The following is a 14,458-nucleotide window of genomic DNA, read 5'->3' on the forward strand; positions in this document are numbered from 1 at the left end:
CAACAGCCAAGCCCAAATATGAATGAATCTGAAAGAACTGTAGTCCCTGGGGCCAGGATGGAGAGTAGGGGACAAGGCCTCGGGTGGGACGACAGGTGGGGGTCCCCGGGGCTCCTGGTTCCGGGCTTTCTGGAGAGGTCTCTGCATTGGTATTCTCCGCCCCTCACAGCCCAAATTACACCGACTCTCCCGGGACCCTTTCACCGCACGATGTCACTTCAGCAAAAGGTTATGTGCGAGAACATCAAAATCCTTCCCGCATATTAACTACAAGAGTGTTCTTTTTAAATGCACATGAACAAGCAGCCAACATTACAGTATCTGAGATGAGAACGGGTGCTGGAATGGGAGTCAAGAATAGGGTGCTGTCGGAGCCCCCCACCTCTCTGCAGCCCTCCTCCCTCCATCAGAGAGGCCCTGGGGCGGGACGGGGGTGCTGCAGATTTGAGGCTAGACCAAGGGTCACGGTCACGTGTAGAGCCAGCAGAGGCTGGCAGGGTGGTGCCCAGGTGCTGCCCAGCAGGCACGTGAAGGCAGGAAGAGCTCGCTGACGCTCCCCAGGGCCCCTGCCACCTCCGGCCCTCTCTGGCAGCCTCCTCCTGGCACCCCCTTCCTTTTATTGTACTTATTTTCACCTGGAGAATTTCTGGAGACACTTTCACTGGACATTTTACAGAGGAGTTCCAAGATATAATCTACCCAAGATAAGCGAAAGCTGGGGTGCCGGGATGGGAGCCCAGGTGTTAAGTGGTGTGTGTGTGTTAGTCACTCAGTTGTGTCCGACTCTTTTGTGACCCCCTGTGGACTGTAGCCCACCAGGCTCCTAGGTCCATGGGATTCTCCAGACAAGAATACTGGAGTGGGTTGCCATTTCCTTCTCCAGGGATCTTCCCAGCCCAGGAATGGAACCCAGGTCTCCTGCATGGCAGACTCTTTACCAACTGAGCCACCAGAGAAGCCCCAGATGTAAATGGGGTGAGGGGCAAACCTGGTGGGGTGGGGGTGGGTGGAGGTTAACTAGATTGGGAAGGGTCTGCAGAGGCCCAAGGGGTGGGCAGCCCTGTCTCAACTCTGTCTGCAGCTCTATGATTTCCAATTGTAAGAGGAGCGGAAAGTGGGATTTTTATGTGAAGCCCAGTATTATTTTTTAAGCCTTGTGGCAGGCCACATAGTGCCCACCTGAAGGTGTCACCGGGGACAAGCTCTGGTCTGGTCTGTGGTCTTCAGCCTGAGTCTCTGGCCCCTCCGGAGTAGGCAGTCTGCTCAGACGAGTGTGGGGGTGGGTATGAAGTGGGGGGTGGGCAGGGCAGGACAGCAGAAAGCTTTTCACCTCTAGGAGATGGCTCGGATTCTCTTCTGTCAGATGGGGTGACAGTCAAGCCCCCCCACGCAGCGCGAGAGGTTCAGAGGGACCTGCAGGATGAGTGGGGGTGGGGGAGGAAGTCCCAGAGGTCACAGCCCCCCTCACCGCAGGGTCTGCCCTGTTGGCCACCCCTACTGTCTAGGCTACAGGAAACCCCAGGACAATCGGAGCCCCGGACAGGTGTGTAGACCCCCCACGGAGGGGCGATCCTGCCTTGTTGCACGGCAGGCGATGCTGGGTAGCCAACCCCCTCCAGCCACCACACTGTGAGCCGTGATGCCAGGACCCCTGCCCCTCCCCAGACACAGGGAGGGGTGGGAAGATCTGCCTGGCCTGGACGTCATCCTGGTTATCCGTGCCAAGACTCTTACTGGCCCCAAGGACCTTGTCCCATAGGGGCCTCCTCTGGGCCTCGGTTTCTTCCTCTGTAAGATGCAGACAACAGGAAATCTTCCTTCACAGGGAGTTTGAAGACAGGAAACAGCTAAGTGCTGGGGCCCAGCAGAGGGAGGTCTCACAGAGAGGATGCTCTGAACGGGAGGACTCCAGGTTCCAGTCCTCTGACCACTCCCCCAGCCTACCACCCTGCCTCCGCCTGCCCTCTCTGGGCCCCTCCTCCCTCTTCCTGCTGAGCTTTCTTTTAGGGAATTATCATCTGCTGGGCTTTAATTACTGGTCCCGGAGGCCCACCACCTTCCTCGCCAGCCGAGACTCTGTAATCCCTCTGGCTAGGGCACAGGCTCAGCTGCAGGCCTCCGCCTCCCTGGGGAACGGCGCCCCAGGTCTGCACAGCAGCTCCCAGCTCCGGGGGCAGGAGGCCGCAGGAGGAGGAAGTTCCCTCCGGTCCGCGTGCCACCAGCAAGGACTCAGGAGGCGGCGTTCTGAGGGAGCACACTCAGGCCCTGGCAGGTCACTCTGGTCCTCGCTCTGCTCCAGCGGGACCCCACTGGGCCCAGGCTCCTTTCAGCCTCCACCCCGGCCTCCAGCTCTCCTGCTGCCAGAGCCCTCTGCTCCAGGCCCTGTCCTACCTCCAGGCCGGCTGAAAGGTGTGCTCCCGACTCCTGGAGACCATCCTGACTCCTTGGGGGCAGGGCCCGAGGAAGCAAATGAGCCTGACCTGTGACCCCGGCGCCCATCAGATGCCCGCCCAGCCTGGCTGGGGGAGCAGCTGGGACCCCAGCTGTGTGTGCAGGACAACAGGGCAGGTGGGCGCTTGGTCCGGTCCCAGTGTGCCCTCCACTCACAAACCCTCACTCTACGTGGGAGCGGGGTGCGTGTGCATGAGGCTGGCACCATTCTCAAGGCTGGACAGGGGGCAGTGACAGTGACCCCTGGGTGACAGCGATGAACCTGGAGGCTGCAAACGGGGCCTGCGCTCTGAATCTGGCCACAGGTGAGTTTCCAGACTAGGTGACAGCACACCCAAGCCAGACATCACGTGAATATCTGAGTTCCAGTTCCTAAGAAGGTGGGGGACAGCTCCTGGGCTGCATCCCCAAAGGCCACCTGGGAGAGCTGAGCTGTGGCCCCCGCCCTCAGTAGCTCTACCCACTGTCCCCGTGGGGCCTGGAGGGTGGAGACCCCGGAGCTGTGCAGACTCGAGCTCATCCTTGGTCACTCCCCCGGGGTGACACGCCTGCAGATGAGCAGGGCCTCCACGCGAGTGACGGAGGGGACAGGACGCACCTCTGGCCCTGGGAGAGGCGAGAAGGCTGATACCACGTGGGGTGAGGTGCTCAGGGGACGGAACCCCGCAGGGGCACACAGGCAGGCAGGGTCTCCTCCAGCTTTGGGACGAAAGGCTTTTCCTGGGAGGAGCCGACATCTGCCTCTCTCTGTCTCCCTGAGTGCTGCCCTTGAGAAACAACAGAGAACCTTTCTGGTCCCATCCGTGCCTCTAACTCCTCATGACGCCGTTTCTGGCCCCACAACCCTCCCTTGGCCAGGCTTCCCTCAGACTGTGGGACCTGATCCAGCAGGAACCGCCCCCCTTTGCAGACTCTCTCCCTTTGGTAATGGAGCTTCGGGTGAGTCCAGCGACGTCTGAGTCCCCTGGAGGCACTACTGAGACGACAGCCACCTCAACCCCAGTCGGCCTCCCAGAAACCCTGAGGGAGGAGCAGTGCATCTCCCTCCCAGAGGCCACCAGGCCCAGGGCCCCAGCCGAGGTGACACACCGGTGCCTTGAAGGGGCAGACGCGCCTCCCTGTGCATCTGGCTGCAGCCAAGTACCCTCCGGTCCACTCCCCTCTGCGGGATGAGTCTTGAACAGACTTGCCCTGGTTTTTCTTACCTTCCTGACAGTCTGGTCAGGAAAGAGTTATGCTCCCACTGTACAAAGGGGAAACTGAGGCTCAAGGAAGCATGAGAGGCCTTGGCTTGTGTGCTCATGGCTCCTGGGCACATAGGCTGGTGCCCACTGCGTGGAGTGGAAGGGGCAGGATGGCAGGCCACCTTCTGGACACAAACACCAGGTGTCCTGGTTCACCTGAGTGCCTCCCTCTCGTGAACCACACCACCACCTGATTCTGGGGTGCGGACTGAGGGTCTCATGCCTTCTTCTTCCTATGACTACTTGTTCCATGACTGCAGGGCTTAATGGGAGCCAGACAACCAGGCCAGGTAGTGGGACCTGATCCAGACCTTTCCAGAAAGGGCTCGGCAGCATGGACCCAGAAGTGTGGGTACCTGGTGGCCAGCAGTCCCACAGGGCACCTGTAGCTGGTCTGCCCTGGTCATCAGCCAGAGTGGATGGCCGTGGGAAGGAGAGGCGCACAGCCCACTCCAGCTGGCCAGTCATCTGCTTGCCACATGTCTGGACACCACAGCCCTGCACCCCATGCAGCTCGGACCTCCGAATGAACAACATCAGGAGCACTGTGAGAATGACAAGGCCTACCCTTGGGCACCTCAGCTTCCCAGGGGTCATGCAGAGGGAACACCGCTCATCATGGAAGTCTGGGGGCAGCTGGGAGCTAGAAGGGGGTCTGGGTCTTGGGATCAGAGGACTTGGTCCCCAACCTCTGGCTCTGTGACCTCAAGCATGCCACTTCTCTAAAAAGCCGGAACCACAAACGCTGACTCGCAGGATCTGGGCAAACAGGCTCAGTGCCCGGCACAGAGGAATACGGATCCACAGGGCTGGTGGTGCCATCCCGACTCACAGAGAGACACAAATAGGTGTGCACACACACAGCACGAAGACACAGCACAAAAATGCCCAAATGTCCACACTCACAGGAGGACAGCTCTTAACCTCAACCTCTTGGCAGGAGCTCCACGGACCTCAGAGGACACACCCGGGGAGTGGGTGTCTTCAAAATTCAAACCAGAAGCTCAAATTGGCTGTGGGCACGTACCCTCAATGCCTTGCCACCTGCCCCCCAGGGCCGCTCCCCTCCAGGGGCCATGGGCCGGAGCCGGCCCTGTCGCAGTGGGACCCTGGGACCCTGCCACGTCCTGCCTATCTGGCCACAGCCCCGGCCTCTCCCCGGCTGGGGGACGTGAGCAGGAATGGCTCAATCAGGATATAATCGTTTTTAATTAACGTGCGGATCATTTCACAGGCTGATCTCCTTGGAGACCGGAGGGAAGATGGTCTTTTAAGAATTTCTTTGCCTCCCCCCACCCCCCTCCCAGTCGAAGGCCGCCCCCCACTTCACCCACCCAGCTGCAACCTTGAAAACGGCATAGAAGCCTGGTGCCTGCATCCCTCTGGGGGCCATTAGGAGGAGCAGTGTGTGCCCACACACAGACACACACGTGCCCGAGCTCGAGGGCACACTGTCCCCCGGAAACGCACATGGGATCAGAGACCCACAGACATGTACACACAGGGACACAGACAGATTCACACACACACAGGTATGCATGCAAGCATACATGCCCAAGAATATAAAAACAGGGCCCGAGGCACACAGAATACACGGGCGTACACACCCAGGCTGGCAGGCATACCGACCCCCAAGAATACACAAACAGGATCAGACACACAGACATATGCACACGCAGGCACATGGGAAGGCGTCCAAGTCGAGACACCAAAGAAAGGCCCAAATACCCACATTCACGGAAGGGCTGCTTCCAGGGGGGACACAAGGCCCTTGTCCTGGCGATGGGAAGTCAGAGCCATAATCGCCTCACCTGACGCACACCCCTGGCCCTGGCCTCTGACCTGGGGTGCCTCACCACCTGCCCCACTGGAATCCGTGACCAGAGGAGCTGCCACCTCCCTTCCACCCACCTGGTCTGGATCCTCCTGGGCCCCTCTAGAGAGCTATTCCATTCCACCTTGACCCAGGCCACACAGCTCTGAGCAGCCCTAGCTCCCCCATTGGGAACCCTGCCCCCAGTCGCTCCCAAGGGTGCCCAATGGGCCTGGGGGGGGCAGGGACCTCCTCTCTCCTTTTTCTTTAACCAGATCCCTTCCTTCCCCATTTTCTCCCCCACCATTCTAATTCTTTCCTTTCTCTCCAAGCATCTCTGCTCCCTCTCCTCTTTCTCCCCTCCCTTTCCCTTCCTCCCCAGGGACCTCCTGGGGTCAAGCCGAGCCAGAGGGAGCAGCTGAGACATCGCTGGTCTTTCCCCTCTTCCCCACTGCAGGGTCTGTGCCAACACCCGCCCCAGCCCCAGAAAAGACACAGAACTACTAGGACTGAAGGCCAGGGCAGGGGCATGACCAAGGGCGTCCTCTGACATCTGCATTCCCACTCTCTCTCTGCATCTGCTTTGGCTCCTCAGCTTTTTCTTCTGGAAAATGGGATGGCAGAGAGGAAGGGGGAGCCATGGGGCAGGGGCAGCAGGGAATCCACTGCTGGTCAAACACAGGCTGGCACCTTGGGTGGCCCCAGGCACCGCGGACATCATGGCCATAGCCAGTGTGTGAGACACAAGGGCTAAGGAGCCTGTCTGGCGCTCCAGACATCAACATCAGAGGCGAGTGGGTGCTCCTCCTCTCCTGGGGTCTCAGTGCCCCCGTCTGTGAAATGGGCAAGGCCAGCCTACAGGACCCACTCTTCCTGAATTTGGAAACCAAAAGGCGAATCAGCAGCCTGTTCTTGGCTGCTATGTGACCTTGGAATTCACTTCCCTCTCTGGGCTCCCGTTCCTTCTTGTCAACGGAGGGGGTTCAGACAGGTGATTCACTGCCGAGGCTCTTTCAGTTCTGAAAGAAGGTTCTGGATCGTGGGGAGGAAGTGTAACAGTGTCCCACTTATCAGGGGAAAAATGAGGAGCCTGTTTCTCCCACTGCAGGCGTGAGCAGCGTCATTTTGAGGAAATCGTCTTAAACATCAAAGGGAAAAAAAAGCTGTCCTCATGAAGAAATCCACTACCTCGTTCATCAGGGGCAACCAGAACATGGAACAAAAGGGTAATATTAAGTAAATGGTGGTGCATCCACCCGATTGGAAAAGCCTGAAGACATTAACCGCGGTGTTTATGAAGAGTTGGTTACAAAACAGGAAAAGGCTCCCATGAGCGCCAACGAAGAGAGCAGGATATACGTCTGAACAGAGAGAGTGCCGACAAGTCTCTAAAAAACAACCCAGCCACCAAGCTGAAAAGACTGCGGAAAACGACATCAAAATACTAACACTGTCACAGCCCACTGAGACTGTCCACAACCTTTTTTATTTTTCTCGATTTTTCAGATTTTCCCATTAATCATATTTTAAAACATATATATTGAAAATTATTTCTTAAAAATGAACACCTCCAATTGAGAAACTTTCCCTTTCCATTCATTTATTCATTCATTCAATACTGGTTCATTCATCCCTGTGTCTGTCCAGCCAAAGCCCAGTGTCCATTGTGGCCAGGTCCGGCTCTCACCTGCAGGAAAGGGAACCAGGGGAGGAGGAAGACCCCCCCCCCCCCCCGCCCGAGGAATGCACCCACATGGACCCTACAGGGGTTCTAGTGAGCAGAAATCAATCCTGCCTCCCTGTGACCTCCCAGGTTGGCCCTCAGAGGTCTAGCCTTTCGGTCAGAAACCGACCTTCACGGTGGGGCTGTGGAGTGGGGAGAGTCCCCCCACGAGGCCATAGGCTCCGGCTGCACCAGCTTTCCCAGGCTCTCCCACTGCAGCACCTTCTCTGGGCTCAGAGGGGGGTCCTGAGAAGGCACCCCTCCACCTGGTGGGAATACAGGGTGGGAACATGCTGTGAGCTCAGAGGGTCCCCACTGCAGCCTCCTGGGTGGGGGCTGACAGGGTCGGGGAGGATTAACTCTCTCCACGCCTGGATGGAGCCACAGAACAGCCTTCCTGTGCTACCCCCCACCCCTGCAAGGATCCCCTCTTTGAATAGAAGGATTTCCTTCACCTGCCGGGGCTGGCAGTCCCATCCCTGGGCCTGCTCCCTACCCCAGGAAGAAAAGGGGGGCCGCTCCCTGGAACGTAATGAATACAGATTTCCACCGGCTCTCTGCCCCCACTCACACTCAAACTAGCCTTGGCCCTTTCCACCCCGCCCCTCCCCGCAAGGCACAGAGGGATGGAGCGCTCTGTGTGCAGAGACCCCGCTGACCCCGCGGCCCCCACTCTGCGTTGAGTGCCCCCAGGCCTGCGGTCCCCAGAAATTCTCAGGGGTAGCACTCGCTTGGCAGTGCCCAGGCGGGAAAGGAGAAGTTCCCACCCCCTTCTCCCCGCCCCCAGCCCCTAGGGGAGGGGCGAGGGTCGGATCTCCGGGTCAAGGAGCAGCGCCTGCTGTGGACCGCAGGAGACAAACACCCCGTCACACACACACACTCACACCACCCTCAGGATCACCTCTGAAGCCCGCATTGTACGGGAAGGAGGGGGGGAGTGGCTGATGGGGGGAGGGAGGCTCGACATGCCTGCACTCACCAGCCAATCACCAACCCCAAGAGAGGCTGGAACCCGCGACCCCGGCCCCCGAACCCGAGCCTCGGGCCGCCACCGCGCACCCCACCCAGCCGACCCACCCGATGTCAACGTCTCTAACCTAAGCAAGCCCCACCCCCAAGGAGTCCCCCCTCCGGCTTCCTGGGGTTAGTAGCCCCCCGAGAGACCAAGCTCCGACCTCTCCCCACAACCGCACAGGCGCGAGGTTTCATTGTCAGCCTGTCCACTGGGGCGCGCGCGCGAGGCGGGGGTGCCAGGGCAGGGGACTATAGCGGCCAGTGGGGAGGGGTCTCCGGGGGAAGTGTTCGGAGCCGCTTCTCCTGCCCAGTCCAGATCCGGAAGCCGCCGGGGGAGGAGGAAGGCGGGGGCGGGGAGAGCGCGACCTCGGTGCTCGCGAGCAGCGTGGCGGGGCCCAGGCGGCCGGAGTGAGCGCCCGAGGCGTCGGGGGCGCCGAGTCCCCCGGGAGGCTGCGCTCTAGGGAAGTTTCCCACCGGTGGCCCGGAGCAGGACGGGGCGCGCAGCCGACCCTCCCCGCCTGACCAGCTCCGCGGCGCACACTGAGAACTTGAGCAAAACTCCTTCCTCCCCGCGTCCCTCCCTCCGGTCCGCGGCCACCAGCCCCGCCATCTCAGCCCTCAGCCTTCGGCCAGTGCCACGGTCGCCAAGACCTCTCACCAGTGTGTGGTGGAGAGAAGGGGAGGGGGAAATCCCCGGTACAACCAAACTGCGGCCAAAAAAAAAAAGAAAGAAATTCCTTCTGAGACCGATTCCCACAACGGGTGTGGAAAACCCCAAACAGGCAGGTCTGCAACTCCAGCCAAGACCGCGGCGCGGTAGGAGGGGTGCCGGGGGCGGGCGGAGACCCCGGCCGGCAGCCTCAGGAGCCCTCGCACCTGGATCGTCCCCCCACCCACCAAGATACAAAGCTTCGCCGCCAACAATACCTGCGGGCTCCTCCTGGGTCTCCCGGGCGCGGGCGCTGCGCGTCTCGCCGCCTCCCTTCCCCGCGCCGCCTCTCCTCCTCTGCTCGCGTGCGCTGTCCCCTCGTCTCTTCCAGAACGCGGCGGCCGGATGAGATCTTTGGGAGAAAAAAATGTGAGCGTTCGCACGATTCCTTTCTCTCCGCCCGCCGCTCGCGGCGGCCGGGGGCTCGCTTTTTTCTCCCTCGCGCTCCCGCGCGCGCCGCGCCTCTCGCGCCCCGTGTTTCCTTCTCAGCAGCCCCTGCGAGCGCCCTCAGTAGCCATTATTCACGGGCCACCGGGGGACAGGAGGTAGAGACCGCCCCATGGCCGCATCCACTCGCCGAGCGCGATGCGGGCGCGGGGCGCGCGCGGGGAGGGGCGCGCGATGAGGGGCTTGGCTGCGCGCAGCCCGCGCCCCAGACGCGGGGGAGGGGAGGAGGCTGAGAGGGCAGGAGGGAGGGGGCGGGGGAGGACTAGGAACTGAAGGGAGCGGGAGGAGGGGGCGCCGGGGAGACGCTCCGGCGGCTCTCACCGCGGGGCTCGGGGTCACTGGTTAGGAAGCTCCGAGGCGCTTAGGGACCCGGGGCGGGCGGGGGTTGGTGGGGTGGTAAGTGTCTTCGTGTGCGCGCGCGCGCGCGCGCGTGTCAGAGAAGGAAGGGGAGGGAGGGGACGCTTTAATATTTTCCCAGTGACTTACGAGCCCGTGGGTGAGCTCCTGGCTGCGCGCTCGGGTCCGTGTGTTTATTAGTGTGGCTGTGTATTTCTGGTCTGCCCCCCGTGTGAATGTCACAGGGCGGGGGGGCCTGCTGCGAGCTTGTGAATGTGCTTCTGGATCTCGGGGGGACTGAGTGATGCGCTGCCTGCGTGGGGTTGTTTGTGTGCGATTGTTTATCAAGGGCTGCGGGACTGCGCCTGTGTGGGCCGTGTCTGCGTGAGGGTGTGCGCGTATGGGATTGTGTCTGCGTGGGCCCGAGTGTGTCTTAGGGGTGTCGTGTCTCCGTGAGGGCTTGTTTGCGTGAAGCTGCGGTTGTAGGGGCGGGGGACCAGCGAGGGGTTGGGGAGCGCCCGCACGCGGTCTTGTGTGGGGCCAACGGGGCAGTGTTCTGCGTGCGGGGCCGAGGCCTGGCTGGAGGAAGGGGGCCGCGTGGCGTCAGGGATCGCACCGCCGCAGAGGCACGAACAGGCCGCTCAGGGGTCCCAGCACAGCGCGGCGAGTGGTGGCGGAGGAGAGAAGGCGGAGACCCGGGGACCCGCATCCCGCCCCCGCTCCACAGACGCAGTTTAGAGCTCCTGGCACTGGCCGGCCCCGCGGTCCTAGAGGCACCGGGTTTGGAGGACTCGACCGGGCCGGGGAGACGCCTACGGGCTGGGGGCAGCGGGGACCGAGGCTTGGAGATCCGTGAGCAGCCCAGAAGCGCGCGGCGAGGACTGCCCGCCAAGGCGGGTGGCGGTCCGGAGACGGAGGAGGACCAGGCCGAGACAAAGAAGCGCAGGGCCGGGGCCTCGAGGCGGGACCGTACCTCCGGTTCCCCCGCGGCCGAGGGGCGGGCCCTCCTGGCCCCAGTCCCGGGCCGCCGCCGTAGCGGCCCCAGAGCCCTAGGGACGCGGAATTACGCGTCCCGGGCGGGGCCAAGGTGTGGGGCGAGCGGTTGCGGGGGGAGGGTTGCGCGTAGCCGGCGGGCGCCGCGCCCCGGGGCTGTGATTGAGCGCCTGGCGGCCCGCCCCTCGCCAGGCTGCTCACCGCCCACGCAGCCATTCATTCATTCATCCGTTCTCTCTCCATCCACCCACCTTCTACCCAAACACGTGTCCGGCCTGTCGTCCGTCCACCCGATTATCGCGCCAGGGATCACACTGACGCGTCAGCGCTGGCTCTCTCCACTTTCCTTGCCCGCCAGCCTGGCCGTCCCACTCTCCTTGGCCCCCACCTCGCGTCCCCCCAGGCCCCTGTCTGTCTGGCGGGAGGGAGGAGCGCACCCCATGACCTCTGTCACTTGGTCTTTGCTCTTCAGTGATGGCCAGACCCCTGTCCCCACCTACTAACCGCCCCTCCACTAAGGGCTTTGTACATAAGGGCTTCTCCCCGCCCTGCCGGACTCCCTGGAGGGCAGGGGCCAATACCACATCACACCACTGCTGGAGCGCCTCCTCAGCCCACAACCTCCTCAGCCCAGCCCCTCTGGGCTCGGCAGGCGGTGGTGGGGAGCAGCGAAGTCGGGGTGGGGGTGATGAGAGAACATCGAGAAGGGGTTTTATGAAGGACTGCCCTGCCTCCAGGTCCTGGGCAGAAGGCTGTGCAGGTCCTAGTGGTCCAGGGGTCATTAGGACCCCGGGGGCCAGAACAGTCACCCCAAACCTGCCATTTGTAGGTTGTCAACTGAGGACAAAGAAAACAAGTTCCTGGTCTCTAGCCCAGACCTCATCCATCCAAGTGGCCAGAGCCCCTCCACGCTGTTCCTTCTGCCTGGGAATCAGCATCTAGCAGTCAGGCGTGGGAAGCACTGGCCAGGAACAGCTTCCAGTCTGCCCAGTCCTGAGGGTGGCTGCCTGGTGCCAAGAGCAGACTACTCCCAGAGACAGACCCTCTGCTGACTCCGGGCTCACCTGGTGAGGATGCAGCAAAACCTGCAGGTGCCAGATCCCCCAGCCAACCCTGAGCACCCCAAGCACCCCCTCCTCTCTGGGCTCTAGCCCCACCCACTTCTAATATGCTGATGCTTAGTCTTCAATTATCTGGCCGGGGAACCAGGGTTACTCAGTCCTGAGGCCACTGCATGCACCATTAAAACAAAAAGTCCCAGTTCCTTCTGGGACCCCCGACTCAACCTTAGCGCTGCCTGACCCTCAGCCTGTCTCTGTCACATCCTGACTCAGCCATCTCCTCCAGGCAGCCCCCCAACAGGCCAGGTGGTAGGTGGGGGAAAGGGTGGTGGTAGATGCCCACTTTCCCTAAGGACAAGCACACTCACTCCCCTGCGCCCTTCACCACTGTCTCATTCTCACCTCGGGGCCTTTGCACTTGCTGATCCCTGTGCCTGGAATGCTCTTCCCCACCTTCTAATGTACCGTATGTAATGTATTTTGTAGGCGCTTTTGTTTGTCTGCTCATTGGCGCCTCCTCCGTCCCTGGGATGGTGCCTGGCACAGATTCAATAAGTATCTGGTGACTGAACGACTGAGCCTGATCCAGACGCTTCCTCTTCTCTGAACCCAGGGCCCCTCTGGAGAACAATGGGAGAGAATGAAGAACAGTGGGGCAAGGACAGGTGGTATGACTCATCCAAGGTCACTCGAGGGCCCTTCATAGATTCTGGATTCCGATCACGTGTCCAAGGGGTTGGGAGAAAGGAGATGGCGGAGCTGCTGCTCATCCCAAAGGAGAACGGAGCCCTTTCCCAGGCAGAGGACAGACGCCCCCACCTGGCCAAGGCCCTTCCACCAGTGCTGTCAAGGCAGGGCTCTGCCCATCTCTGATTGAAGCCAGGATCAGAGCCATCAGAGGGCTTGTCAAGAACACACAGCAGGACAACTGATCCCCACCTGACTGTAAATTTCCAGACTCTGGCTCAGTGCCAGGCCCAGAGCAGGCATTCAGGATGCTCTTAGCAAAGCAATGAATGAAGCAACAGCACCAAGATTCAGACTGAGGTGTGCCCAGCCCTGGACCCCTTGCTTGTTCCCTCAGCCCCTACCAGCGGGATCTGCAGGATGGTAGGCTGGGCCCACCACACAGCAGGTCTGTTCGTCCATGCTGAGGGGAGGCTGCCTGGCTGCTTGGCTCCCTGCTCCAGCCAGGGGTCTGAGTCCATGCCCTGCCATGTGAGTCCTGCTCCAGGCTTGGCAGGGAAAGGGAACCCTGCACTTGGCTAGCGGGAGAGTCCCATGGGCCAGGGTGAACATTCACGGTCTTGGTGAGGGGAAGCTGTTTCTTGGGGAGAGATGTGGTCAGAGCCTGAGAGCCTGGGCCAGGATGGTGCCCATTCGCTTGCTCAGCACTGTCTGCAGAGCCACTTTCCTGCAGACCCAGTGTCCAGGTGCTGTTCAGGGTGAAATAATAAATAGGGGCCGAGGAGGGGGGCCGCCCAGGCAGATCATGCAGTCGGGGGGCTGCCAGATGCTGGGCTCACTGACAGGCCACCAGAGAAGGGGTTAGCCAGGGCCCACCCTCCCGGTGGGCACGAGAGGCAGAGAAGAGGGACACAGACTCCAGCCATCAGGCCCGGCAGGTGCTACCAAGACCCAGATGTCTCGTTCAAGCTCAGCCCTGGTGTGGTGACTCCCAGGCCTACTGGGCTTGGAGGGCTGTGGCTCGCGGAGGAAAGGACGCGGCACTGGACGCCTGGTCTGCAGGTGCGTGGGCCTCGGGTCAGAGGTGCGCCAGCAATTTCAAGTTTCCATCTTGTCCTCAGCTCGGCCACCCTTCCCATCTCAGAGCCAGGTCTCTGAGGGCCAGATGGCTGACTGGCCCCTGGCACCCAACCACTTGGGCAGTATTTATGGGGTACCTCCTATGTTCCAGGGACCGTTCTACATGTGAGGAGTCAGAGCAAGGAGCAAAATGGAGCTCCCCTTCTTCCTTGTTAGGACACAGTCACTTAGGTGAGGTGTGCTGCGACAAATAAATAAAGGAGGGCTTCCCAGGTCACACAGTGGTAAAGAACCTGCCTGCCAGTGCAGGAGACATAAGAGATTCAGGTGTGATCCCTGGGTCGGGAAGATCCCCTGGAGGAGGGCATGGCAACCCACTCCAGGATTCCTGCCTGGAGAATCCCATGGACAGAGGAGTCTGGTGGGCTACAGTCCATGGGGTCACAGAGAGTCAGACACGACTAAGTGACTGAGCATGAGCGTGGGGCTGGGAGTACGGGGTGGGGGAGCTGGTTTCCAGTCGGTGCCCAGGAACTGGCACTTGAAACAGGTGACAGCAGACCTGAAAGACGAAGGCAGGAGGCAAGCAGCTACCTGGGGGCAGAGCTGCCCAGACAGAGAGGACAGCACAGGTGGAGCCCGAAGCTGGGGCAGGGCGAGAGCCCTCATGGAGCCGCCAAGGCTGGAGTGCAGGAGCCAAGGGGCACGTGGGAGGAGACGGGGACACAAGTGACAGGAGCCACCCACAGGCCCTTGTGCATATCTGTGAGGCCCCCGGGTCTCCTGAGGCGACAGATGAAGTATCTCTGGAACAGGCCTCACAGGGGTGGCGCCTCACAGGGTGGGGCCTGGCCAGGGTGAGGGCTCAGAGAGCCAACAGGGCATCCAGTTCTGGGTTTA

At 61.2% G+C, this 14,458-nt stretch overlaps 1 protein-coding gene across 1 annotated transcript in view; it reads right to left on the reverse strand.

The window, feature by feature from the left end:
* RAI1 (retinoic acid induced 1) overlaps positions 1–14,458 on the reverse strand; it is a 103,636-nt gene that overhangs the window by 59,168 nt on the left and 30,010 nt on the right. Inside the window, exon 2 of the mRNA XM_069542988.1 lies at positions 9,173–9,306. The gene's annotated coding sequence lies outside the window, so the exon portion shown is untranslated. The remainder of the gene's footprint in view (positions 1–9,172; positions 9,307–14,458) is intronic.

The sequence above is a fragment of the Ovis canadensis genome, chromosome 11 (assembly GCF_042477335.2).
Source record: "Ovis canadensis isolate MfBH-ARS-UI-01 breed Bighorn chromosome 11, ARS-UI_OviCan_v2, whole genome shotgun sequence".
In the NCBI taxonomy this organism is placed as follows: Eukaryota; Metazoa; Chordata; class Mammalia; order Artiodactyla; family Bovidae; genus Ovis; species Ovis canadensis.